Source organism: Arachis hypogaea, chromosome 19 (assembly GCF_003086295.3).
Source record: "Arachis hypogaea cultivar Tifrunner chromosome 19, arahy.Tifrunner.gnm2.J5K5, whole genome shotgun sequence".
NCBI classification, from domain to species: Eukaryota; Viridiplantae; Streptophyta; class Magnoliopsida; order Fabales; family Fabaceae; genus Arachis; species Arachis hypogaea.
In genome coordinates, this window is record NC_092054.1 from 95,663,766 (window position 1) to 95,689,589 (window position 25,824).

At 39.4% G+C, this 25,824-nt stretch overlaps 2 non-coding genes across 2 annotated transcripts; both read left to right on the top strand.

Annotated features, from left to right (window-relative positions):
* Nucleotides 1-14,720: 14,720 nt before the first annotated feature.
* Nucleotides 14,721-14,828, top strand: LOC112780725 (small nucleolar RNA R71). The gene has a single exon (XR_003191541.1). It is a non-coding gene; the product is annotated as a small nucleolar RNA R71 (small nucleolar RNA).
* Nucleotides 14,829-23,060: 8,232 nt separating this feature from the next.
* On the top strand, nucleotides 23,061-23,168 carry LOC112780910 (small nucleolar RNA R71). Its single transcript, XR_003191717.1, has one exon. It is a non-coding gene; the product is annotated as a small nucleolar RNA R71 (small nucleolar RNA).
* The last annotated feature ends 2,656 nt before the right edge of the window (nucleotides 23,169-25,824 follow it).

A 25,824-nucleotide genomic window follows, 5' to 3' on the forward strand; every position in this document is an offset into this window, starting at 1 on the left:
TAGCATGAAAGTAAATAGCAGAAAGTAAAAAGAATGGGTAAGATCAGAAATGGGGAGTTCATTGGGCTTAGGAGATGTTGTATTCTCCGGATCAAGTTCATTTTCATCTCTTCCTCAATCAATGCATTCATTGATCTCCTTGGCAATCTTAAGTGATTGAATTCCAATTCCTTGGTAATTCAATCTCTCAAATCAGATCAATATCCAATTCCTTGGTCTAATTGCTCATGAGAAGAGATGAAGTGTGGTCACTGATTATACCACATGTATTTCCAAATCAAAGTATTGGGAGAATTATATGTCACCATATACGCCCAAACCCCAATTTGGTCCAACATGAGAAAGCAATTCTAGCATGATCTCTTCATTCCTCTTCCAAGGTTCAGAAGAGATCCAAGTATGAATAGCTTCTTTTCCAAGATAACTACTCAATTGGATGAAGATTGAAAGCTTTCTAGTAAAATCAAGAGAAAAGAGAGAAGAAGGATAATGAAAACTATTATTGATCCATCAAATTACAACAGAGCTCCCTAACCCAATGAAAGGGGTTTAGTTGTTCATAGCTCTGGGAATGAAAAGCATAGATAGAGAGTACATTCTGAGAATTTAACTAAAAGTTGCAGAAAAAGTAAAATACAGAGAGTAACTCTAATAATGCCAAAAGCTCTCTTCTTCTAGTTCAAAGTTTTCCCTATTTATACTATTCTTCTGATCTTCTAGTTGGCTCTTCAAGTCTTGGGTATGGGCCTTTGGATCTTGAGTTGAAGCAGTTATCTTCTTCAGTGGGCTTAGCTTTACTTGCAGAGAGAAAGTGTGAAGTAGGCAGGGATTCTAGCTTAGGACGTTAGTGGCGTTAACGTTAAGTGAAAGTGTGGGTTCGAGAACGTTAGTGACAATCACCTTTTTCACTAACGTTCCTAACCCAAGGATGCTCCACGTTAACTTCAACGTTAGTGGCATCAACGTGACCACTAACGTTACCTCTTGGTCCTTCGCATACGTTATTGGGACTTACTTTTTCCAATAACGTTGAGAATCCTCCTTTCTCCCTACGTTAGAGTTCACGTTAGTGTGGCTAACGTGACCTTTAACGTAGGCTTGCCACATCTTCGAGAACGTTAGTGACACTTACCTTTGTCACTAACGTTCCAAAATGCCCCTACTTCCCACGTTAGATTTCACGTTAACTAGGTTAACGTGGCTTCTAACATGGTATTGCTAGCCATCTCCAACGTTAGTGACAAAGGTGAGTGTCACTAACGTTGGCTCATCATCCCTTTTACTCACGTTAGCTTCCACGTTAATGTAGTTAACGTGGGAGTTAACGTGGCTCATAGTGGCTCATCCCAACGTTAGTGACAAAGGTGAGTGTCACTAACGTTGGCGATTCTTTGCTCCCTCCATGTTAGAGTCCACGTTAACTGAGTTAACGTGGCAACTAACGTGGCTCAAAGTGGCTTAGCTCAACGTTAGTGACAAAGGTGAGTGTCACTAACGTTGGTCATTCTTTTGTTTCCCCATGTTAGAGTCCACGTTAACTGAGTTAACGTGGCTCTTAACGTGGCCAATATGAGCTTGGTCCAACGTTAGTGACAAAGGTGAGTGTCACTAACGTTGGCTTCATTTTCTTCTTCCACGTTAACTACCACGTTATTGTAGTTAACGTGGCAATTAACGTGGGCTATGATGGCTTCGAGGACGTTATTGGCGATTACTTTTCTCATTAATGTTGCAAGCTAGCTCCCCTTCTACGTTAGAGGTCACGTTAGTTAGACTAACGTGGCTGCTAACGTGGTTCTTCCTTGCTTCCTTTGTCCTAAAATCAAGCAATAAAGTGCATCAAAGTTCTAGTCCAAGTTATGAGACATGCATCATCCAATTTGTCATTCAATTCATTCATAATTCTCATGAATTCATATAAAAATCACAATGTTGGCTTGAATCAAGATGTAAGTGAAATTCTACCCAAAACTTGCTTATTTCCTAAGAAAGTGCATGAAACTACCCTAAAACCATAAAGAAAAGGTCAGTGAAACTGGCCAAAATGCCCTGGCATCACAACACCAAACTTAAAGCTTGCTTGTCCCTAAGCAAGTACTGGAACAAGAGAATGATGAATGAAATGACAAGATGAATGAATCATTATTGTGGAAGTCATGTTCTTGGTTTTATGGGGTTTCATGTATAGCAACTTAGGTTCATTCCTTTACTGGCTTTCAGACCTTTATCATGCCTTGGAATACTCACTTGATTGCACCCTTTGAGACTGTTATTCATTGATCCCTTTGTCTTTCCAAGGTCTATTGCATCCTTAGGCTAAGTGCTCTGTGAGGGGGTGACTCTTTAAAATAAGCTTTCAGCCAACACTCCCGAACCAGTTGGTTCAAGGTGCTAGGTATTGAAGCACCCCTAAAGACTTACTCCCTCAAGTCTCTCTCCCCCATACATGCACACTACAGGCACATGGTTTTTTATTTTCTTCCCTTGAGGTCTTGGTGTCCAGCACCTCTTTGGGTTACTAAATGTTCTGTAGCAAGGTTGCTCTTGATAGTGGATTTTCAGTTGATAATCCCGGGTTAGTTAACCCAAGTTACCAAGTGATGAAGCAGTCCTAAGAACTTATTCATCCAAGCAGATCCTTGGTACAAGAGCACCACAGACACATCCCTCAAGATTCAAGCCCTTGGTGCCTAGCCTTATTCTTTATTAACTTTTCTTTCTTTTTTAACTCTTATTGTTCTTTTCCTTTTTCTTATTAGGATCTTATTATTTAACTAGTCTTATGGGGTGTGTTTCAAGTATATGATTTAGGACAGATAGTTGCCTTCCCATCTTGTTGGTGAACCAACTTAGCTAAGTGATTACTACACCACAAATCTAAGAACTTACTCCACAAATTGAACTCCACTCTGGTCTTTTATAACATCTCTTTTTATTTAGCTTAAAAAGGATAAGCATACAATAAGCAAGATGGAATTGAAAACAGGCAATTTGACTAGCAATCATAGACCTCAGCAAAAACAAACATCAAATTCTAGTGAATTAAGCTTAAAGAGTGACTATTAATCAAGGGCACATTCAGACTTCCAAATTGAGTATTTCCAAGCATATGGAATCAAGTAACAATACAACCTTTTGGTGATGCCTTCTAGCTACCCATTTGTTTTCATCCTCCATAGCTTCTGCATCCTTCCTTGCTTCCTTGGATGATGGTGCACTGTTTTTCCAAAAGATTGATTGACTCCCTGCAAAGTTATTGGAAGTTGCTTGTCCCCAAAGCACTTGAGAGATAGTTAGTATGCATGTATGCTTGTGAATTTCGGAACTTAATTTGGTGTGTGAACACCAAACTTAGTTCCTTGCCTAATACAGCAGGTTGAATACATGCAGAAAATCTCATGTGTTGTTATCAGCAAGACAACTATGAACTAGAAACTAACTACTGTTAAGTGGTTTTCCTGATTGGTTGGATCTAGCAATTTGCCCTTGAAGGAGTGTAGTGTGATTCTAACTAAAATCTTTGGTGGAACACCAAACTTAGAATTACACACTTACTCTTGTATTGTTTTGGTGTGTAACACCAAACTTAGCTCCTCGCAATACGGGGGAAACTACTTGTGATTTTTATTAAAATGCAAATGAAAAGAAAACTACCTTAGGTTGGGTTGCCTCCCAACGAAGCGCTCTTTTAGCGTCGCTAGCTCGACGATTCCTCCATTACTTGAGGTGATACTTCACTTTGGGGTTTTCCCCCATGTTGCCCATGTAGTGTTTGAGCCTTTGTCCGTTCACAGTGAACGTCCTCTTTGAACTTTCCTCCATGATTTCTATGTGTCCATACGGCGAGACCTTTGTGACAAGAAAGGGTCCTGACCACCTTGATTTGAGTTTCCCCGGGAAAAGTCTTAATTTGGAATTGTAGAGGAGCACTTGCTGTCCTTCTTCGAAGCTCTTGGGTGTCAAATGGAGGTCGTGCCTTCTCTTTGCCTTTTCTTTATAAATCTTGGCATTTTCATAGGCTTAAGATCTGAACTCCTCCATTTCTTGCAACTGCAAGATCCTCTTTTCACCAATAGCAATGCTATCAAAATTTAGCAGCTTGAGAGCCCAGAGAGTTTTGTGTTCCAGCTCCAATGGTAGATGACAAGCCTTTCCATACACCAGTTGGTATGGGGACATCTCGATTGGTGTCTTGAATGCCGTCTGGTATTCCCAAAGAGCATCATCCAGTTTCTTCGACCAATCCTTTCTTGATGCTCCTACAGTCTTTTCCAGAATCCTTTTTAGCTCTCTGTTAGATATCTCAGTTTGCCCACTTGTTTAGGGGTGGTAAGGTGTGGCAATCTTGTGTTTCACCCCGTATCGTAGGAGGAGAGCTTCTAGTGGTCTGTTACAAAAATGGCTCCCTCCATCACTGATGAGTGCTCGTGGGACTCCGAACCGGCTAAAGATGTTCTTTCTGAGGAAGTTCATGACCACCTTGTTATCATTTGTTGGGGTTGCAATAGCCTCTACCCACTTGGAAACACAATCCACTGCTACCAAGATGTACTTGTTTGAACATGAGGTTGGGAATGGTCCCATGAAATCGATTCCCCACACATCAAACAGTTCCAGTTCTAAGATGAAGTTCTGTGGCATCTCATTTCTTTTGGGTAAGTTTCCAGCTCTTTGACATTCATTGCAATTCTTTACCAGTTCTTTGGCATCCTTGAAAAGGGTGGGCCAAAAAAATCCGCTTTGTAATACCTTAGCTGCAGTTCTATCCCCTCCAAAATGGCCTCCATAGCATGAGCCGTGGCAATTCCACAAGACCTCTCGTCCATCTTCTTCGGAAACACATCTTCTCAGGATTTCATCTGGACACTTCTTGAAGAGATATGGCTTATCCCAGACAAAATACTTTGCATCATTGATGAGCTTTCTTTTCTGGTATTTGTTGAGTTCTGGAGGTAAAGCCCCAGTTGCTTTAAAATTGGCAATATCTGCAAACCAGGGTGCTTTGTGAATCATCATCAACTGCTCATCTGGGAAGAACTCATTTACATTTGTATCATGTGTTCCTCCTTTATCATGAGGGATTCTGGATAGGTGATCTGCTACCTTGTTCTCCACTCCTTTTTTGTCTTTGATTTCAATATTGAATTCCTGCAACAATAGGATCCATCTTATTAGTCTTGGTTTTGATTCTTGCTTGGCAAACAAATATTTAAGTGCTGTGTGATTTGTGAAGACAATCACTTTGGCATCAATGAGGTATGATCTAAACTTGTCAAATGCAAAAACTATTGTCAGCAACTCCTTTTCAGTAGTGGTATAGTTTCTTTGAGTATCATTGAGAACTTTACTGGCATAGTATATCACATAGACCAAGTTATCTTTCCTCTGTCCCAACACTGCCCCAATTGCGAAATCAGATGCATCGCACATCAATTCAAATGGTAGGTTCCAGTCAGGTGGGGAAATGATAGGAGCAGAGGACAACCTCTTTTTCAAGTTCTCGAATGCTAGCATGCACTTTTCATCAAAGATAAATGGTGTATCAGATGCAAGGAGATTGCTTAAGGGCTTGGCTATCTTTGAAAAATCTTTAATAAACCTTCTGTAAAAGCCAGCATGCCCTAGAAAACTCTTAATTGCGTTGACATCACTTGGTGGAGGTAATTTTTCAATGAGTTCCACCTTGGCTCTGTCTACCTCAATGCCTTGGTTAGAAACCTTATGACCAAGAACTATTCCTCCTGTCACCATAAAGTGACATTTCTCCCAGTTCAAAACCAAATTAGTTTCTTGACATCTTTTTAATATCAGGGCCAGGTGATCTAGGCAACTAAGAAAGGAATCTCCGAATACTGAGAAGTCGTCCATAAAGACTTCGATAAATTTTTCTATCATATCTGAGAAAATAGAGAGCATGCAGCGTTGGAAGGTTGCGGGTGCATTGCATAGCCCAAATGGCATGCGCCTGTAGGCAAACACTCTATATGGGCAGGTGAAGGAGGTTTTCTTTTGGTCTCTTGGATCAACCACTATTTGGTTATATCCTGAATAACCATCGAGAAAATAGTAATATGCATGCCCTGCAAGTCTTTCCAGCATCTGATCCATGAAGGGAAGGGGGAAATGATCTTTTCGTGTAGCTTCATTGAGTTTTCTATAGTCTATGCACATCCGCCATCCTGTGACGGTCCTTGTAGGGATTAGTTCGTTCTTCTCATTGGGGACTACAGTGATTCCTCCCTTTTTTGGGACAACTTGCATAGGGCTGACCCATGGGCTGTCTGAGATCGGATAGATTACTCCTCCTTGCCACAACTTCATGACTTCTTTCTGTACCACTTCCTTCATGACTGGATTCAGCCTCCTTTGGGGTTGAATGGATGGTTTGGCATCATCTTCCAACAATATCTTATGCATACATATGGCCGGACTGATTCCCTTCAAGTCAGCAAGGGTCCATCCTATGGCATCCTTGTGCTTTTGTAATACTTGAAGTAACTCTTCCTCTTGTTCTTGGCTGAGGGATGAATTTATGATCACTGAATGACTTTCATTTTCCCCTAGATATGCATACTTGAGAGTGGGTGGCAGTGCCTTTAGTTCAAGTTTGGGTGCTTCTTTCTTTTCATTCTTCTCCTCTATTGTACCCTAAACCTGAACCTCAGCTGTTGCAGCTTCTTCACTTGATGCTGATTCCTCCTGTTCTGTTAACTCATCAAGTTCTTCTTCTTCAAAAGTCTCTTGTACCACATCTTCCAGTGAGTCCAACCTCATACATTCTCCCAATGGTTCCTGTGGGTAGTTCATGGCCTTGAACACATTGATCATCATTGTTTCATTGTGTAGTCTAAGGGTAAGTTCACCCTTTTGGACATCGATGACAGCTCCGGCAGTAGCTAAGAACGGTCTGCCCAAGATGATAGAAGCCTAAGCTCCTTCCTTCATGTCCAACACTACAAAGTCTGCTGGAAAGATAAAGTCTCCTACTTTCACTAGCAAGTCTTCCACTATGCCGTGAGGAAACTTGAATGATCGGTCTGCCAGTTGTAAGGCTATTTTTGTTGGTTTGGCCTCCTCAATCCTCATTTTCCTCATCATAGCTACAGACATCAGATTTATGCTAGCTCCTAAATCACAAAGAGCCTTTTCCACTGTTATTTCTCCTATAATACAAGGAATTTGGAAGCTCCCAGGATCCTTCAATTTCTGGGGTAATTTATGCTGGATGATGGCACTACATTCTTCAGTCAGTATCACAGTATCGTTATTCTTCTAGCTTCTCTTCTTGGTCATCAACTCCTTCAAGAACTTGGCATAGAGCGGCATTTTCTCTATTGCTTCAGCAAAGGGTATGTTAATCTGTAATTTCTTGAAGATTTCTAAAAATCTGGAGAACTGGTTGTCATCCCCCTTCTTCTTCAGTTGTTGAGGATATGGGACTTTCGGAACATATGGCTTCAGCTCTCCTTCCTTTTGATGTGAGTTGGAGGTGGGGACTTGAACTTCATCTTGTTCCTCCTTCTTTCCAACTGAATCTTTCTCTTGTGGTTGCTTGGAAGTCTCCTTCAATTCCTTTCCACTTCTGAGGGTGATAGCTTGACACTCCTCCCTTGGCCTTGACTCAATGTTGCTGCAAAGGTCATGGCCAGGAGCTTGCTGGAATAGGTAGCCAATTTGTATCTCAAGTTTCTTGATGGCAGCATCTTGATTTTACAGGTTAGATCGCACTTCCTCTCGGAACATCTTACTATCTTGGATTTTCTTGCATATGCCTTCAAGTAGGATTTCAATCCTGGAGAGTCTATCTTCAGATGATGATGAGTTGAGATTGGAGGGGTGAGAAGGGCCATTTTGACTTTGGTATGGATATTGAGGTGTGTTGTTAGGTAGGTGCTGATATGATCTCTGTTTGGAATGTTGGTGGGTTGTATTGTTGCTGGGGTTGTGGCGTCTCTGATCTTGGCCTTGATCCTGTTGATTTCCCCATCCAAAGTTTGGGTGGTTCCTCCGACCAGGATTATATGTTTTGGAGTATGGGTCATGGTGCTGCCTGGGTGAATTTCCAATGTAGTTGGCTTGTTCATGATCACCCTCTGCCTCTTCATTCACTCCTTCTTGAGTTGCTGCTGAAGTGGTGATTGCTGCTACTTGATTCCTCTCCATCTTCTTGGTGAGGTCAGCTAATTGCTTGGTAATCATCTTGTTTTGAGCTAGCAGTGTGGTGCACGAAATTGTGATGTCCAGGCTCGAACAATCCCTGGCAACGTGAGCAACTTGGTACGCATAATCGTGATTACACTTTAATTATGTAAAATTCATGGCTCTTTCTTTCCCTGGCAATGGCGCCAAGAACATGGTGCCAATACCATGGTTCACAACTTCGATACAACTAACCAGCAAGTGCACTGGGTCGTCCAAGTAATACCTTACGTGAGTAAGGGTCGAATCCCACGGAGATTGTTGGTATGAAGCAAGCTATGGTCACCTTGCAAATCTCAGTCAGGTAGATATAAATTGATAATGATGTTTTCAAATGATAAATAATAGAATAGGGATAGAGGTACTTATGTAATTCATTGGTAGGAATTTTAGATAAGCGAATGAAAATGCTTTTCGTTCCTCTGAACCTCTGCTTTCCTGCTATCTTCATCCAATCAGTCTTACTCCTTTCCATGGCTGGCTTTATGCAAGGGCATCACCGTTGTCAGTGGCTACATCCCCTCCTCTCAGTGAAAAATATGCTCACATGCTCTGTCACAGCACGGCTAATCATCTGTCGGTTTTCGATCATGCTGGAATAGGATTCACCCTCCTTTTGCGTCTGTCACTAACGCCCAGCACTCGCGAGTTTGAAGCTCGTCACAGTCATCCAATCGTTGAATCCTACTCGGAATACCACAGACATGGTTTAGACTTTCCGGATTCTCTTGAATGCTGCCATCATTCTAGCTTACACCACGAAGATTCTGGTTAGGAGATCTAAGATATATTCATTCTAGCTTATTTCATGTAGAACGGAAGTGTTTGTCAGGCACGTGTTCATAGGGTAGAATGGTGATGAGCGTCACACATAATCATCACCTTCATCACATTCTTGGGTATGAATGGATATCTTAGAAGCGAAATAAGATGAATTGAATAAAAAACAGTAGTACTTTGCATTAATCTTTGAGGAACAGCAGAGCTCCACACCTTAATCTATGGAGTGTAGAAACTCTACCGTATGAAAATACATAAGTGAAGGTCCAGGCATGGCCGAGATGGCCAGCCCCCAAAACGTGATCACAGGATCAAAATACAATCCAGGATCCAGGATGGTCAAAAAGACGTCTAATACAATAGTGAAAGGTCCTATTTATAATAAACTAGCTACTAGGGTTTACAGAAGTAAGTAATTGATGCATAAATCCACTTCCGGGGCCCACTTGGTGTGTGTTTGGGCTGAGCTTGAGTGTTGCACGTGTAGAGGTCCTTCTTGGAGTTGAACGCCAGCTTTTGTGCCAGTTTGGGTGTTCAACTCTGGTTTTGGCTCCTTTTCTGGCGCTGGACGCCAGATTTGGGTAGAAAGCTGGCGTTGAACGCCAGTTTACGTCGTCTATTCTTGGCCAAAGTATGGACTATTATATATTGCTGGAAAGCCCTGGATGTCTACTTTCCAACGCAATTGGAAGCGCGCCATTTCGAGTTCTGTAGCCCCAGAAAATCCATTTTGAGTGCAGGGAGGTCAAAATCCAACAGCATCAGCAGTCCTTTTTCAACCTCTGAATCTGATTTTTGCTCAAGTCCCTCAATTTCAGCCAGAAATTACCTGAAATCACAGAAAAACACACAAACTCATAGTAAAGTCCAGAAATATGAATTTAACATAAAAACTAATGAAAACATCCCTAAAAGTAGCTAGATCCTACTAAAAACATACTAAAAACAATGCCAAAAAGCGTATAAATTATCCGCTCATCACAACACTAAACTTAAATTGTTACTTGTCCCCAAGCAACTGAAAATCAAATAAGATAAAAAGAAGAGAATATACTATAAATTCCAAACTATCAGTGAAACAGAGCTTCAATCATATGAGCGGGACTTATAGCTTTTTGCCTCTTGAATAGTTTTGGCATCTCACTTTATCCATTGAGGTTCAGAATGATTGGCATCTATAGGAACTTCAGATTTCGAATAGTGTTATTGATTCTCCTAGTTCAGTATGATGATTCTTGAACACAGCTTTTTTATGAGTCTTGGTCGTGGCCCTAAGCACTTTGTTTTCCAGTATTACCACCGGATACATAAATGCCACAGACACATAATTGGGTGAACCTTTTCAGATTGTGACTTAGCTTTGCTAAAGTCCCCAATTAGAGGTGTCCAGGGTTCTTAAGCACACTCTTTTTTTTTTTTTTGCTTTGGACCTTGACTTTAACCGCTCAGTCTCAAGTTTTCACTTGACACCTTCACGCCACAAGCACATGGTTAGGGACAGCTTGGTTTAGCCGCTTAGACCAGGATTTTATTCCTTTAGGCCCTCCTATCCACTGATGCTCAAAGCCTTGGGATCCTTTTTATTGCCCTTGCCTTTTGGTTTTAAGGGTTATTGGCTTTTTGCTCTTGCCTCTTGGTTTTAAGAGCTTTGGCTTTTTCTGCTTGCTTTTTCTCTTTTTTTTTTTTTCGCCTATTTTTTTTTCTCTGCAAGCTTTGTTCTTTGCTGCTTTTTCTTGCTTCAAGAATCATTTTTATGATTTTTCAGATTATCAAATAACATGTCTCCTAGTCATCATTCTTTCAAGAGCCAACATATTTAACATTCTCAAACAACAACTTCAAAAGACATATGCACTGTTCAAGCATACATTCAGAAAACTAGAAGCATTGTCACCACATCAATATAATTAAGCTAAGTTCAAGGATAAATTCGAAACTCATGTACTTCTTGTTCTTTTAAATTAAAACATTTTTTTATTTAAGAGAGATGATGGATTCATAGGACATTCATAACTTTAAGACATAATTACTACTACTAATGATCATGTAATGAAGACACAAATATAGATAAGCACATAACATAGAAAACGAAAAACAGAAGAAAGAAGAACAAGGAATGAATCCACCTTAGTGATGGTGGCGTTTCCTTCTTGAGGAACCAATGATGTCCCTGAGCTCTTCTATGTCTCTTCCTTGTCTTTGTTGCTCCTCCCTCATTGATTTTTGATCTTCTCTTATTTCATGAAGCATGATAGAGTGCTCTTGATGTTCCACCCTTAGTTGTCCCATATTGGAACTCAATTCTCCTAGGGAGGTGTTGATTTGCTCCCAATAGTTTTGTGGAGGAAAGTGCATTTGAGACATTTCCGGGATCTCATGGTGATGAGCTTCATACGCCTCTTGAGCTCCATGAATGGGCTCTCTTGCTTGCTCCATCTTCTTCTTAGTGATGGGCTTGTCCTCTTTAATAAGGATATCTCCCTCTATGTCAATCCCAGCCGAATTACATAGGTGGCAGATGAGGTGAGGAAAGGCTAACCTTGCCATAGTGGAGGACTTGTCAGCCACCTTGTAGAGTTCTTGAGGTATAATCTCATGAACTTCCACCTCTTCTCCAATCATGATGCTATGGATCATGATGGCCCGGTCTATAGTAACTTCAGACCGGTTGCTAGTGGGAATGATTGAGCATTGAATGAACTCCAACCATCCTCTAGCTACAGCATTGAGGTCCAATCTTCTTAGTTAAACCGGCTTGCCTTTGGAGTCAATCTTCCATTGAGCTCCTTCTACACATATGTCCATAAGGACTTGGTCCAACCTTTGATCAAAGTTGACTCTCCTTGTGTAGGGGCGTGCGTTCTCTTCCATCTTTGGCAAGTTGAACGCCAACCTCACATTTTTCGGACTAAAATCTAAGTATTTCCCCCGAACCATTGTAACATAGTTCTTTGGATCCGAGTTCTTACTTTGATCATGGTTCTTGGTGATCCATGCATTGGCATAGAACTCTTGAACCATTAGGATGCCGACTTGTTGGATGGGATTTTTTAGAACTTCCCAACCTCTTCTTTGAATTTCATGTCGGATCTCCGGATACTCATTTCTTTAGTTTGAAAGGGACCTCGGGGATCACCTTCTTCTTGGCCACAACATCATAGAAGTGGTCTTGATGGGCTTTGGAGATGAACCTTTCCATCTCCCATGACTTGGAGGTTGAAGCTTTTATCTTCCCCTTCCCCTTTCTAGAGGATTCTCCGGTCTTAGGTGCCATCAATGGTAATGGAAAAACAAAAAGCTTATGCTTTTACCACACCAAACTTAGAATTTTGCTCGCCCTCGAGCAATAAAAGAAAGAATAGATGAAGAAGAAGAAGAGATGGAGGAGAGGGAGAGAGGGGAGTGTTTCGGCCATATGGGTGGGTTTGGGTGGGAAATTGGTTTTGAATTTTTGAAGGTAGGTGGAGTTTATGAGGTAGGTTTATGGGGAAGAGTGGATGGATGTGAGTGGTGAAGAGGTGATGGGGAAGGGAGTTTGAGGTGATTGGTGAAGGGTTTTTTTGGGGAAGAGTGTTTATGGGGTTGTGTGAAAGAGAGTGGTGAGAAGAAGTGAGTGGAGGTAGGTGGGGATCCTGTGGGGTCCACAGATCCTGAGTGGATCCTGTGGGGTCCACAGATCCGGAGGTGTCAAGGATTTACATCCCTGCACCCATTAGGCATGTAAAATTGCCTTCGTACACAACTCTGGGCGTTCAGTGCCAGGTTGGTGGCCATTTTGGGCGTTCAACGCCCATTTGTGTGCCATTTCTGGCGTTGAACGCCAGAACCATGCCTGTTCTGGCGTTCAGCGCCCAGAAGCTGCCCATTTTGGGCGTTCAGCGCCAGAACCATGCTCTGTTCTGGCGCTGAACGCCAGACAGATGCTCCTCCAGGGTGTGATTTTTCTTCTGCTGTTTTTGATTCCGTTTTCAATTTTTATATTTATTTTGTGACTCCACATGATCATGAACCTATAAAGACATATAACTAAGAAAAATATAGTTAGATAAATAAAAATTGGGTTGCCTCCTAACAAGCGCTTCTTTAATGTCAATAGCTTGACAGTGGGCTCTCATGGAGTTTCACAGATGTGCAGAGCTTTGTTGAGACTCTCCAACACCAAACTTAGAGTTTGACTGTGGGGGCTTGGGTTGACTCTGCTTTGAGAGAAGCTTTTCATGCTTCCTCTCCATGGTTGCAGAGGGAGATCCTTGAGTTTTAAACACAAGGGAGTCCTCATTCCATTGAAGGATTAGTTCACCTCTGTCAACATCAATCACAGCTCTTGCTGTGGCCAGGAAAGGTCTTCCTAGGATGATGGATTCATCCTCTTCCTTTCCAGTATCCAGGACTATGAAATCAGCACGGATGTAAAGGCCTTCAACCTTTACTAACACGTCCTCTACTTGTCCATAAGCCTGTTTTCTTAAACTGTCTGCCATCTCTAATGAGATTTTAGCAGCTTGCACCCCATAGATTCCCAGTTTCTCTATTACAGAGAGGGGCATGAGGTTTATTCCTGAACCAAGGTCACACAGATCCTTAAAGATCATGGTGCCTATGGTACAGGGTATTATGAACTTTCCAGGATCCTGTCTCTTCTGAGGCAATGTCAGTTGATCCAGATCACTTAGTTCATTGATGAACAAGGGAGGTTCAACTTCCCAAGTATCAATGCCAAATAATTTGGCATTCAGCTTCATGATTGCACCAAGAAACTTGGCAGTTTGCTCTTCAGTAACATCCTCATTCTCTTCAGAAGAGGAATACTCATCTGAGCTCATGAAGGGCATAAGGAGGCTTAATGGAATCTCTATGGTCTCTAGATGAGCCTCAGAGTCCTTTGGTTCCTCAGAGGGAAGCTCCTTATTGATCACTGGACGTCCCAGGAGGTCTTCCTTCTTGGGATTCACGTCCTCTCCTCTCCTCACAGGTTCGGCCATGATGCTTATGTCAATGGCCTTGCACTCTCCTTTTGGATTCTCTTCTGTATTGCTTGGGAGAGTACTAGGAGGGATTTCAGTGATCCTTTTACTCAGCTGGCCCACTTGTGCTTCCAGATTTCTAATGGAAGACCTAGTTTCATTCATGAAACTTACAGTGGCCTTAGATAGATCAGAGACTAAATTTGCTAAATTAGAAGTATTTTGTTCAGAGTTCTCTGTCTGTTGCTGAGTGAATGGTGGAAAAGGCTTGCTATTGCTAAACCTGTTTCTTCCACCATTATTAAAGCCTTGTTGAGGTTTTTGATCCTTCCATGAGAAATTTGGATGATTTCTCCATGATGAGTTATAGGTGTTTCCATAAGGTTCACCTAAGTAATTTACCTCTGCTATTGCAGGGTTCTCAGGATCATAAGCTTCTTCTGCATAAGAAGCCTCTTGAGTACTGTTGGATGCAGCTTGCATTCCATGCAGACTCTGAGAGATCATATTGACTTGCTGAGTCAATATTTTATTCTGAGCCAATATGGCACTCAGAGTATCAACTTCAAGAACTCCCTTCTTCATAGGCGTCCCATTACTCACAGGATTCCTTTCAGAAGTGTACATGAACTGGTTATTAGCAACCATGTCAATGAGTTCTTGAGCTTCTGCAGGCGTTTTCTTTAGGTGAATGGATCCACCTGCAGAAGTGTCCAGTGACATCTTTGATAGCTCAGATAAACCATCATAGAATATATCCAGGATGGTCCATTCTGAAAGCATGTCAGAAGGACACTTTTTGGTCAACTGTTTGTATCTTTCCCAAGCTTCATAGAGGGATTCACCTTCTTTCTGTCTGAAGGTTTGAACATCAGCTCTAAGCTTGCTCAGCTTTTGAGGGGGAAAGTACTTGGCTAAGAAAGCCGTGACCAGCTTATCCCAAGAGTTCCGGCTATCTTTAGGTTGAGAGTCCAACCAGATTCTAGCTCTGTCTCTTACAGCAAAAGGGAAAAGCATGAGCCTGTAGACTTCAGGATCTACTCCATTAGTCTTAACAGTATCACATATCTGCAAGAATTCAGTTAAGAACTGAAAAGGATCTTCAGATGGAAGTCCATGAAACTTGCAGTTCTGCTGCATCAGAGAAACTAATTGAGGTTTCAGCTCAAAGTTGTTTGCTCCAATGGCAGGAATGGAGATGCTTCTTCCATGTAAATTGGAATTAGGTGCAGTAAAGTCACCAAGCATCTTCCTTACATTATTATTATTTTCGGCTGCCATCTCCTCTTCCTGTTCGAAAATTTCTGAAAGGTTATCTCTGGATTGTTGTATTTTAGCTTCTCTTAATTTTTTCTTCAGAGTCCTTTCAGGTTCTGGATCTACTTTAACAAGAATGTTCTTGTCCTTGCTCCTGCTCATATGACAAAGTAGAGGGCACAGAAAAAATAGTAATAATAATATGGATCCTTTATACCACAGTATAGGGATCCTTGTGTTAGTAGAAGAAAAGAAAGGAAGAAAATCTGAACTCAGAGAGAGAAGGGGTTCAGATTTTTGGAGAGTTGAAGGAAAGATGATAGTATATCAATAAACAAATAGAAGAAGATGAGAGGGGGAAGTGAATTTTCGAAAACAATTTTTGAAAAAGAGTTAGTGATTTTCGAAAATAGTTTTTGAAAAAGGTTAGTATTTTTTTTTCGAAAAATTTTTATAATTAAAAATAGAAATAATTAGTTAATTAAAAAGAAATTTTGAAAAAGAGGGGAGATATTTTCGAAAACTAGAGAGAGAGAGAGTTAGTTAGGTAGTTTTGAAAAAGTTAAGAAACAAACAAAAAGTTAGTTAGTTAGTTGGAACAAATTTTGAAAAGATAAGAAGTTAGGAAGTTAGAAAAGATATTTTGAAATCATATTTTTGAAAAGATAAGATAAGAAGATATTTTTGAAAAGATATGATTGAAATTAGTTTTTGAAAAAGATTTGATTTTTTTAAAATCACAATTAATGACTTGATTCACAAGAAATCACAAGATATGATTCTAGAACTTAAAGTTTGAATCTTTCTTAACAAGTAACAAACTTGAAATTTTTGAATCAAAATATTAATTGATTATGTTATTTTCAAAAAATAAGAAAAATATTTTTGGAATTTTCGAAAATAACTAAGAATTTTGAAAAAGATTTTGAAAAAGATAAGATTTTCAAATTGAAAATTTGATTTGACTCATGAGAAACAATTTGATTTTAAAAATTTTTGAAAAAGTCAATCCAAATTTTCGAATTTGATGAGAGAAAAATGGAAAGATATTTTTTTTTATTTTTAAATTTTTATGATGAGAAAGAAAAAACAAGAAAAATGATGCAATGCATGAAATTTTTAGATCAAAACATGTGATGCATGCAAGAATGCTATGAATGTCAAGATGAACACCAAGAACACTATGAATGTCAAGATGAACATCATAGACACAATTTTGAAAAACTTTTAATGCAAAGAAAACATGCAAGACACCAAACTTAGAATTCTTTAATGCTTAGACACTAAGAATTCAAGAATGCATATGAAAAACAATAAAAGACACAAAACAAAAAAACATCTTGAAGATCATGAAGAACACTATGAATGCATGATATTTTCGAAAAATGCAAGATGCATATGCAATTAACACCAAACTTATGATATGACTCAAGACTCAAACAAGAAACAGAAAAATATTTTTGATTTTTATGATTTTCTAGTTTTTTTTTTTTGAAAATTATATGAAAAAGAAAAAATAAGGATTCCAAAATTTTTTAACATGAATTCCAGGAATCTTGCATTCTTAGTCTAAAGCTTCAATCCAGGAATTAGACATGGCTCACTAGCCAGCCAAGCTTTCAATGAAAGCTCCGGTCCAAAACACTAGACATGGCCAATGGCCAACCAAGCTTCAGAAAGATATCAGAATATACAGCTCATTACTTATCAAATATGTAACTTGCCTCTATGCTGATGGTTTGGAAGCCTCAGTCCAAAAGAATTTAGACATGGCTTTACAGCCAGCCAGGCTTCACATGCTTCATGAAACACTAGAATTCATTCTTAAAAATTTTGAATAAAATTTTTGAAATATTTTTTGAAAATTTTTTGAAAAGAAAACAAAAAGAAAATTACCTAATCTGAGCAACAAGATGAACCGTCAGTTGTCCAAACTCAAACAATCCCCGGCAACGGCGCCAAAAACTTGGTGCACGAAATTGTGATGTCCAGGCTCGAACAATCCCTGGCAAAGTGAGCAACTTGGTACGCGTAATCGTGATTACACTTTAATTATGTAAAATTCATGGCTCTTTCTTTCCCTGGCAATGGCGCCAAGAACATGGTGCCAATACCATGGTTCACAACTTCGATACAACTAACCAGCAAGTGCACTGGGTCGTCCAAGTAATACCTTACGTGAGTAAGGGTCGAATCCCACGGAGATTGTTGGTATGAAGCAAGCTATGGTCACCTTGCAAATCTCAGTCAGGCAGATATAAATTGATAATGATGTTTTCGAATGATAAATAATAGAATAGGGATAGAGGTACTTATGTAATTCATTGGTAGGAATTTCAGATAAGCGAATGGAGATGCTTTTCGTTCCTCTGAACCTCTGCTTTCCTGCTATCTTCATCCAATCAGTCTTACTCCTTTCCATGGCTGGCTTTATGCAAGGGCATCACCGTTGTCAGTGGCTACATCCCCTCCTCTCAGTGAAAAATATGCTCACATGCTCTGTCACAGCACGGCTAATCATCTGTCGGTTCTCGATCATGCTGGAATAGGATTCACCCTCCTTTTGCGTCTGTCACTAACGCCCAGCACTCGCGAGTTTGAAGCTCGTCACAGTCATCCAATCATTGAATCCTACTCGGAATACCACAGACAAGGTTTAGAATTTCCGGATTCTCTTGAATGCCGCCATCATTCTAGCTTACGCCACGAAGATTCTGGTTAGGAGATCTAAGAGATATTCATTCTAGCTTATTTCATGTAGAACGGAAGTGTTTGTCAGGCACGTGTTCATAGGGGAGAATGGTGATGAGCGTCACACATAATCATCACCTTCATCACGTTCTTGGGTGCGAATGGATATCTTAGAAGCGAAATAAAATGAATTGAATAAAAAACAGTAGTACTTTGCATTAATCTTTGAGGAACAGCAGAGCTCCACACCTTAATCTATGGAGTGTAGAAACTCTACCGTATGAAAATACATAAGTGAAGGTCCAGGCATGGCCGAGATGACCAGCCCCCAAAACGTGATCACAGGATCAAAATACAATCCAGGATCCAGGATGGTCAAAAAGACGTCTAATACAATAGTGAAAGGTCCTATTTATAATAAACTAGCTACTAGGGTTTACAGAAGTAAGTAATTGATGCATAAATCCACTTCCGGGGCCCACTTGGTGTGTGTTTGGGCTGAGCTTGAGTGTTTCACGTGTAGAGGTCCTTCTTGGAGTTGAACGCCAGCTTTTGTGCCAGTTTGGGTGTTCAACTCTGGTTTTGGCTCCTTTTCTGGCGCTGGACGCCAGATTTGGGTAGAAAGCTGGCGTTGAACGCCAGTTTACATCGTCTATTCTTAGTCAAAGTATGGACGGTTATATATTTCTGGAAAGCCCTGGATGTCTACTTTCCAACGCAATTGGAAGCGCGCCATTTCGAGTTCTGTAGCTCCAGAAAATCCACTTTGAGTGCAGGGAGGTCAGAATCCAACAGCATCAGCAGTCCTTTTTCAGCCTCTGAATCTGATTTTTGCTCAAGTCCCTCAATTTCAGCCAAAAATTACCTGAAATCACAGAAAAACACACAAACTCATAGTAAAGTCCAGAAATGTGAATTTTATTTAAAAACTAATAAAAATATACTAAAAACTAACTAAATCATACTAAAAACTATGTAAAAACAATGCCAAAAAGCGTATAAATTATCCGCTCATCACAACACCAAACTTAAATTGTTGCTTGTCCCCAAGCAACTTAAAATCAAATAGAATAAAAAGAAGAGAATATACTATAAATTCCAAATATCAATGAAACTTAGCTCCAATTAGATGAGTGGGATTAGTAGCTTTTTGCCTCTGAACAGTTTTAGCATCTCACTTTATCCGTTGAAGTTCAGAATGATTGGCATCTATAGGAACTCAGAATTCAGATAGTGTTATTGATTCTCCTAGTTCAGTATATTGATTCTTGAATATAGCTACTTTATGATTCTTGGTCGTGGCCCTAAGCACTTTGTTTCCAGTATTACCACCGGATACATAAATGCCACAGACACATAACTGGGTGAACCTTTTCAGATTGTGACTCAGCTTTGCTAAAGTCCCCAATTAGAGGTGTCCAGGATTCATGAGCACACTCTTTTTTTTTTTGCTTTGGACCTTGACTTTAATCGCTCAGTCTCAAGCTTTTCACTTGACACCTTCACGCCACAAGCACATGGTTAGGGACAGCTTGGTTTAGCCGCTTAGGCTAGGATTTTATTCCTTTGGGCCCTCCTATCCACTGATGCTCAAAGCCTTGGATCCTTTCCTTTTGGTTTAAAGGGTTACTGGCTTTTTTCTCTTGCCTTTTGGTTTAAAGAGCTTTTGGCTTTTTCTGCTTGCTTTTTCTTTTTCTCTTTTTTTTTTGCCAATTTTCTTTTCTTTTTTTTTTTTTGCAAGCTTTTCTCTATTCACTGCTTTTTCTTGCTTCAAGAATCATTTTTATGATTTTTCAGATCATCAAATAACAATTCTCTTTTTTCATCATTCTTTCAAGAGCCAACAATTTTAACATTCATAAACAACAAATTCAAAAGACATATGCACTGTTCAAGCATTCATTCAGAAAACAAAAAATATTGTCACCACATCAAAATAATTAAACTAGTTTTAAGGATGAATTTGAAACCATGTACTTCTTGTTCTTTTGTAATTAAAACATTTTTCATTTAAGAGAGGTGATGGATTCATAGGACATTCATAGCTTTAAGACATAGACACTTAAACACTAATAATCATATAGTAAAGACACAAACATAAAGCATAGTAGATGAAAAACAGAAAAATAAGAATAAGGAGATTAAGGAACGGGTCCACCTTAGTGAGGGTGGCGTCTTCCTCTTCTTGAAGAACCAATGGTGCTTTTGAGCTCCTCTATGTCTCTTCATTGTTTTTGTTGCTCCTCCCTCATAGCTCTTTGATCTTCTCTAATCTCATGGAGGATGATGGAGTGCTCTTGGTGCTCCATTCTTTGTTGTCCCATGTTGGAGCTTAATTCTCCTAGGGAAGTGTTAATTTGCTCCCAATAGTTCTGTGAAGGAAAGTGCATCCCTTGAGGCATCTCAGGGATATCATGGTGAGGAATTTTCTCATGCTCTTGTTGAGGTCCATAAGTGGGCTCTCTTGTTTGCTCCATCCTTTTCTTAGTGATGAGCTTTTGAGATGAATCTCTCCATCTCCCATGACTCAGAGGTGGAAGCTTTTGCCTTCCCTTTCCTCTTTCTAGAGGTTTCTCTGGCCTTATGTGTCATAAATGGTTATGGAAAAACAAAAAGCCATACTTTTACCACACCAAACTTAGAAGGTTTGCTCGTCCTCAAGCAAAAGAAGAAAGAAAGTAGTCGAAGAAGAAGAAAAATGGAGGAGAAGGAGAGAGGTGTGTATTCGGCCAAGGGGAAGAAGAGAGGGTTGTGTTGTGTGAAAATGAAGAAGGAATGAGGGGTTTACATAGGAGTGGAGGGAGGTTTAGGGTTCGGCCATTAGGGTTGGGTTTGGGAGGGAAAAGAATTTAAGTTTTGGAGGTAGGTGGGGTTTATGGGGAAGAGTGGCTGAGGTGATTGGTGAAGGGTATTTGGGGAAGAGGGTTATGAAAAGGGGAGAAGAGGAGAGAAGAAGAGGTGGGGTAGGTGAGGATCCTGTGGGGTCCACAGATCCAGTGGGGTCAAGGACTTAACATCCCTGCTCCAATTAGGCGTGCAAAACGCCCTTTGTATGCAATACTAGCGTTTAACCCCAGACTGCTACCTGTTTTTGGGGTTAAACGCCCAAATGTAGCCTGTTTCTGGCGTTTAACGCCACTTCCATGCTCTGTTCTGGCGTTAAACGCCAGTCTGGTGCTTGTTTCTGGCGTTTAACGCCAGCTTGATGCTTCTTTCTGGCGTTAAACGCCAGTTTGATGCTTCTTACTAGCGTTTAAACGCCAGTAAGCTCTTCCTCCAGGGTGAGCTGTTTTTAATGCTGTTTTTCATTCTATTTTTTATTTTTCAGTAGTTTTTGTGACTCCACATGATCATCAACCTAAAAAACATAAAATAACAATAGAAAATAAATAGATATAATTAAATAATATTGGGTTGCCTCCCAACAAGTGCTTCTTTAATGTCAATAGCTTGACAGTGAGCTCTCATGGAGCTTCACAGATGTTCAGAGCATTGTTGGAACCTCCCAACACCAAACTTAGAGTTTGAATGTGGGGGTTCAATACCAAACTTAGAGTTTGGTTGTGGCCTCCCAACACCAAACTTAGAGTTTGACTGTGGGGGCTTTGGTTGACTCTGCAGTGAGAGAAGCTTTTCATGCTTACTCTCGATGGTTACAGAAGAAGATCTTTGAGTCTTAAATACAAGGTTGTCCTCATTCAGTTGAAGGACCAATTCTCCTCTGTCCACATCAATTACAGCTCTTGCTGTGGCTAGGAAGGGTCTTCCAAGGATGATGGATTCATCCTCTTCCTTCCCAATGTCTAGGATTATGAAATCAGCAGGGATGTAAAGGCCTTCAACCTTTACTAGCACGTCCTCTACTAGTCCATAAGCCTATTTTCTTGAGTTGTTTGCCATCTTTAATGAGATTCTGGCAGCTTGCACCTCAAAGATCCCAAGTTTCTCCATTACAGAGAGTGGCATTATGTTTATTCCTGACCCCAGGTCACACAGAGCTTTCTCAAAGGTCATGGTGCCTATGTTACAGGGAATTAAGAATTTACCAGGATCCTATTTCTTTTGAGGTAATTTATGCCTATCCAATGCATTTAGTTCATTGGTGAGCAAGGGAGGTTCATCTTCCCAAGTCTCATTACCAAATAATTTGGCGTTCAGCTTCATGATTGCACCAAGGTATTTAGAAACTTGCTCTTCAGTAATGTCTTCATCCTCTTCAGAGGATGAATACTCATCAGAGCTCATGAAGGGCAAAAGGAGGTTCAATGGAATCTCTATGGTCTCTAGATGAGCCTCAGATTCTTTTGGTTCCTCAAAGAGAAACTCCTTATTGGTCACTGAGCGTTCCAGGAGGTCTTCCTCACTAGGATTCACGTCCTCCTCCTCCTCCATTTTGGGTTCGGCTACACCAAGTAAGGTAATGGCCTTGTACTCTCTTTTTGGATTCTCTTCTGTATTGCTTGGGAGAGTACTAGGAGGAGTTTCAATGACTCTTTTACTCAGCTGGCCCACTTGTGCCTCCAAATTTCTAATGGAGGACCTTATTTCATTCATGAAACTTAGAGTGGCCTTAGATAGATCAGAGACTATATTTGCTAAGCTATATGGATTCTGCTCAGAATTCTCTGTCTGTTACTGAGTGGATGATGGAAAAGGTTTGCTATTGCTAAACCTGTTTCTTCCACCATTATTAAAGCCTTGTTAAGGCTTTTGTTGATCCTTCCATGAGAAATTTGGATGATTTCTCCATGAGAAATTATAGGTATTTCCATAGGGTTCTCCCATGTAATTCACCTCTGCTATTGCAGGGTTCTCAGGATCATAAGCTTCTTCTTCAGAAGATGCCTCTTGAGTACTGTTGGATGCAGCTTGCAATCCATTCAGACTCTGAGAAATCATATTGACTTGCTGAGTCAATATTTTATTCTAAGCCAATATGGCATTCAGAGTATCAATTTTAAGAACTCCCTTCCTCTGAGGCGTCCCATTACTCACAGGATTCCTTTCAGAAGTGTACATGAACTGGTTATTTGCAACCATGTTAATAAGTTCTTGAGCTTCTGCAGGCGTTTTCTTTAGGTGAATGGATCCACCTGCAGAATGGTCCAATGACATCTTAGATAATTCAGACAGACCATCATAGAATATATCCAGGATGGTTCATTCTGAAAGCATGTCAGAAGGACACTTTTTGGTCAGTTGCTTGTATCTCTCCCAAGCTTCATAGAGGGATTCATCTTCTTTTTGTTTGAAGGTTTGAACATCCACTCTAAGCTTGCTAAGCTTTTGGGGAGGAAAGAACTTGGCTAAGAAAGCTGTGACCAGCTTATCCCAAGAGTTCAAGCTATATTTAGGTTGAGAGTCCAACCATATTCTAGCTCTGTCTCTTACAGCAAACGGGAAAAGCATAAGCTTGTAGACCTCGGAGTCAACCCCATTGGTCTTAACAGTATCACAGATCTGCAAAAATTCAGTTAAGAACTGAAAAGGATCTTCTGATGGAAGTCCATGAAACTTGCAGTTTCGTTGCATCAGAGAAACTAATTGAGGCTTTAGCTCAAAATTGTTTGCTCCAACGGCAGGGATTGAGATTCTTCTTCCATGTAAATTGGAATTTGGTGCAGTAAAGTCACCAAGCATCTTTCTTGCATTGTTATTATTTTTGGCCATGTCTCTTTCTTTTTCGAAAATTTCTGTCATATTTTCTCCAGAGAGTTGTGCTTTAGCTTCCCTTAGCTTCCTCTTCAGAGTCCTTTCAGATTCAGGATCAGCTTCAACAAGAATGTTCTTATCCTTGTTCCTGCTCATATGAAAAAGAAGAAAACAGAAAAGAAGAGGAATCCTCTATGTCACAGTATAGAGATTCCTTTATGTGAGTAGAAGAAGAAAAGAAATTCGAACACAGAAAGAGGGGGAGGGTTCGAATTTTTAAGAAGAAGAGAAGTGTTAGTAGATAAATAAAATAATTAGAAAGAGATGAGAGAGAAGAATTTTCGAAAATAATTGAAAAGAAAAGAAAAATATTTTTGTTTTTAATTTAAAAATTAAAGTTAAAATGCGAAAATTAAGAAAGGAAAATAAAATTAAATCAAATTAACATCTACAAATAGTTAATTAAAAAAGAATTTTGAAAAAGAGGAAGGTGATTTTTCAAAAATTAGAGAGAGAATTAGTTAGGTAGTTTTGAAAAAAAGATAAGAATCAAACAAAAAGATAGGATTAGTTTGAAAAAGATTTGAAAATCAATTTTAAAAAGATAAGAGGTTAGAAAAGATTTTGAAATTGATTTTGAAAAAGAAATTTCGAAAGATTTGATTTTGAAAATTAAAGTTGATTACTTGACTAACAAGAAACAAAAAGATATGAAAATCAAAATTTAAAATTTTTGAAATATGAAAGAAAAAATGAAAAAGATTTGATTTTTGAAAAAAATATTTGAAAAAGATAGAATTTTTAAATTGAAAACTTGATTTGACTCATAAGAAACAACTAGATTTTAAAAATTTTTGAAAAAGTCAACTCAAATTTTCGAAAATTTATGAGTGAATAAGGGAAAGATATTTTATTTTTTTTTTTGAATTTTTAATGAAGAAAGAGAAAAACAACCAAAAGACTCAAAAACATGAAAATTATGAATCAAAACACACAATGCATGCAAGAACACTTTGAATATCAAGATGAATACCAAGAACACTTTGAATGTCAAGATGAACACCAAGAACTTATTTTTGAAAATTTTTAAGAAAAGAAAAACATGCAAGACACCAAACTTAGAAATTTTCAAACTTTAGACACTAACAAATTGAAAATGCATATGAAAAATAAGAAAAGACACAAAACAAGAAAATGCAAAGATCAAACAAAGGAATTCATTAAGAACAACTTGAAGATTATGAAGAACATATGATGAATTTTCGAAAATTAAAGACAATTATAAAAATATGCAATTGACACCAAACTTAAAAATTGACACAAGACTCAAACAAGAAACACAAAATATTGTTGGTTTTTATGATTTTATTAATTTTTTTGGATTTTTCGAAAATTATTTTGGGAAAACAAAAAAGAAATTTTTTTTTGAAAATTTTTCGAAAATAAAAAATAATAAAAACAAAAAGCTTAAAATTAAAATAAAATTACCTAATCTGAGCAACAAGATGAACCGTCAGTTGTCCAAACTCGAACAATCCCTGGCAACGGCGCCAAAAACTTGGTGTGGGAAATCGTGATCGTTCATTCCTTGGTAACGGTGCTGAAAACTTAATACGCACGTTCATAATCTTAGTTCTTTGTCACAACTTCGCACAACTAACCAGCAAGTGCACTGGGTCGTCCAAGTAATAAACCTTAGGTGAGTAAGGGTCGATCCCATGGAGATTGTCGACTTGAAGCAAGCTATGGTCACCTTGTAAATCTCAGTCAGGCGGATTCAAATGGTTATGGTGAATTGATAATTAAAATATAATTAAAATATAAATAGGATAGAGATACTTATGTAATTCATTGGTGAGAATTTCAGATAAGCATACGGAGATGCTTTTGTTCCTTCTGAACCTCTGCTTTCCTACTGTCTTCATCCAATCCTTCATACTCATTTCCATGGCAAGCTTTATGTAGGGCATCATCGTTATCAATGGCTACATCCCGTCCTCTCAGTGAAAATGGTCCAAAATGCGTTGTCACCGCACGGCTAATCATCTGTCGGTTCTCGATCCTGCTGGAATAGGATTCAGTAATCCTTTTGCGTCCGTCACTACGCCCAACGCTCGCGAGTTTGAAGCTCGTCACAGCCATCCCTTCCCAGATCCTACTCGGAATACCACAGACAAGGTTTATACTTTCTGGATCTCAAGAATGGCCGCCAATAATTCTAGCCTATACCACGAAGACTCTGATCATGAATCAGGAGGCTAAGAGATATGCATTCAAGCTT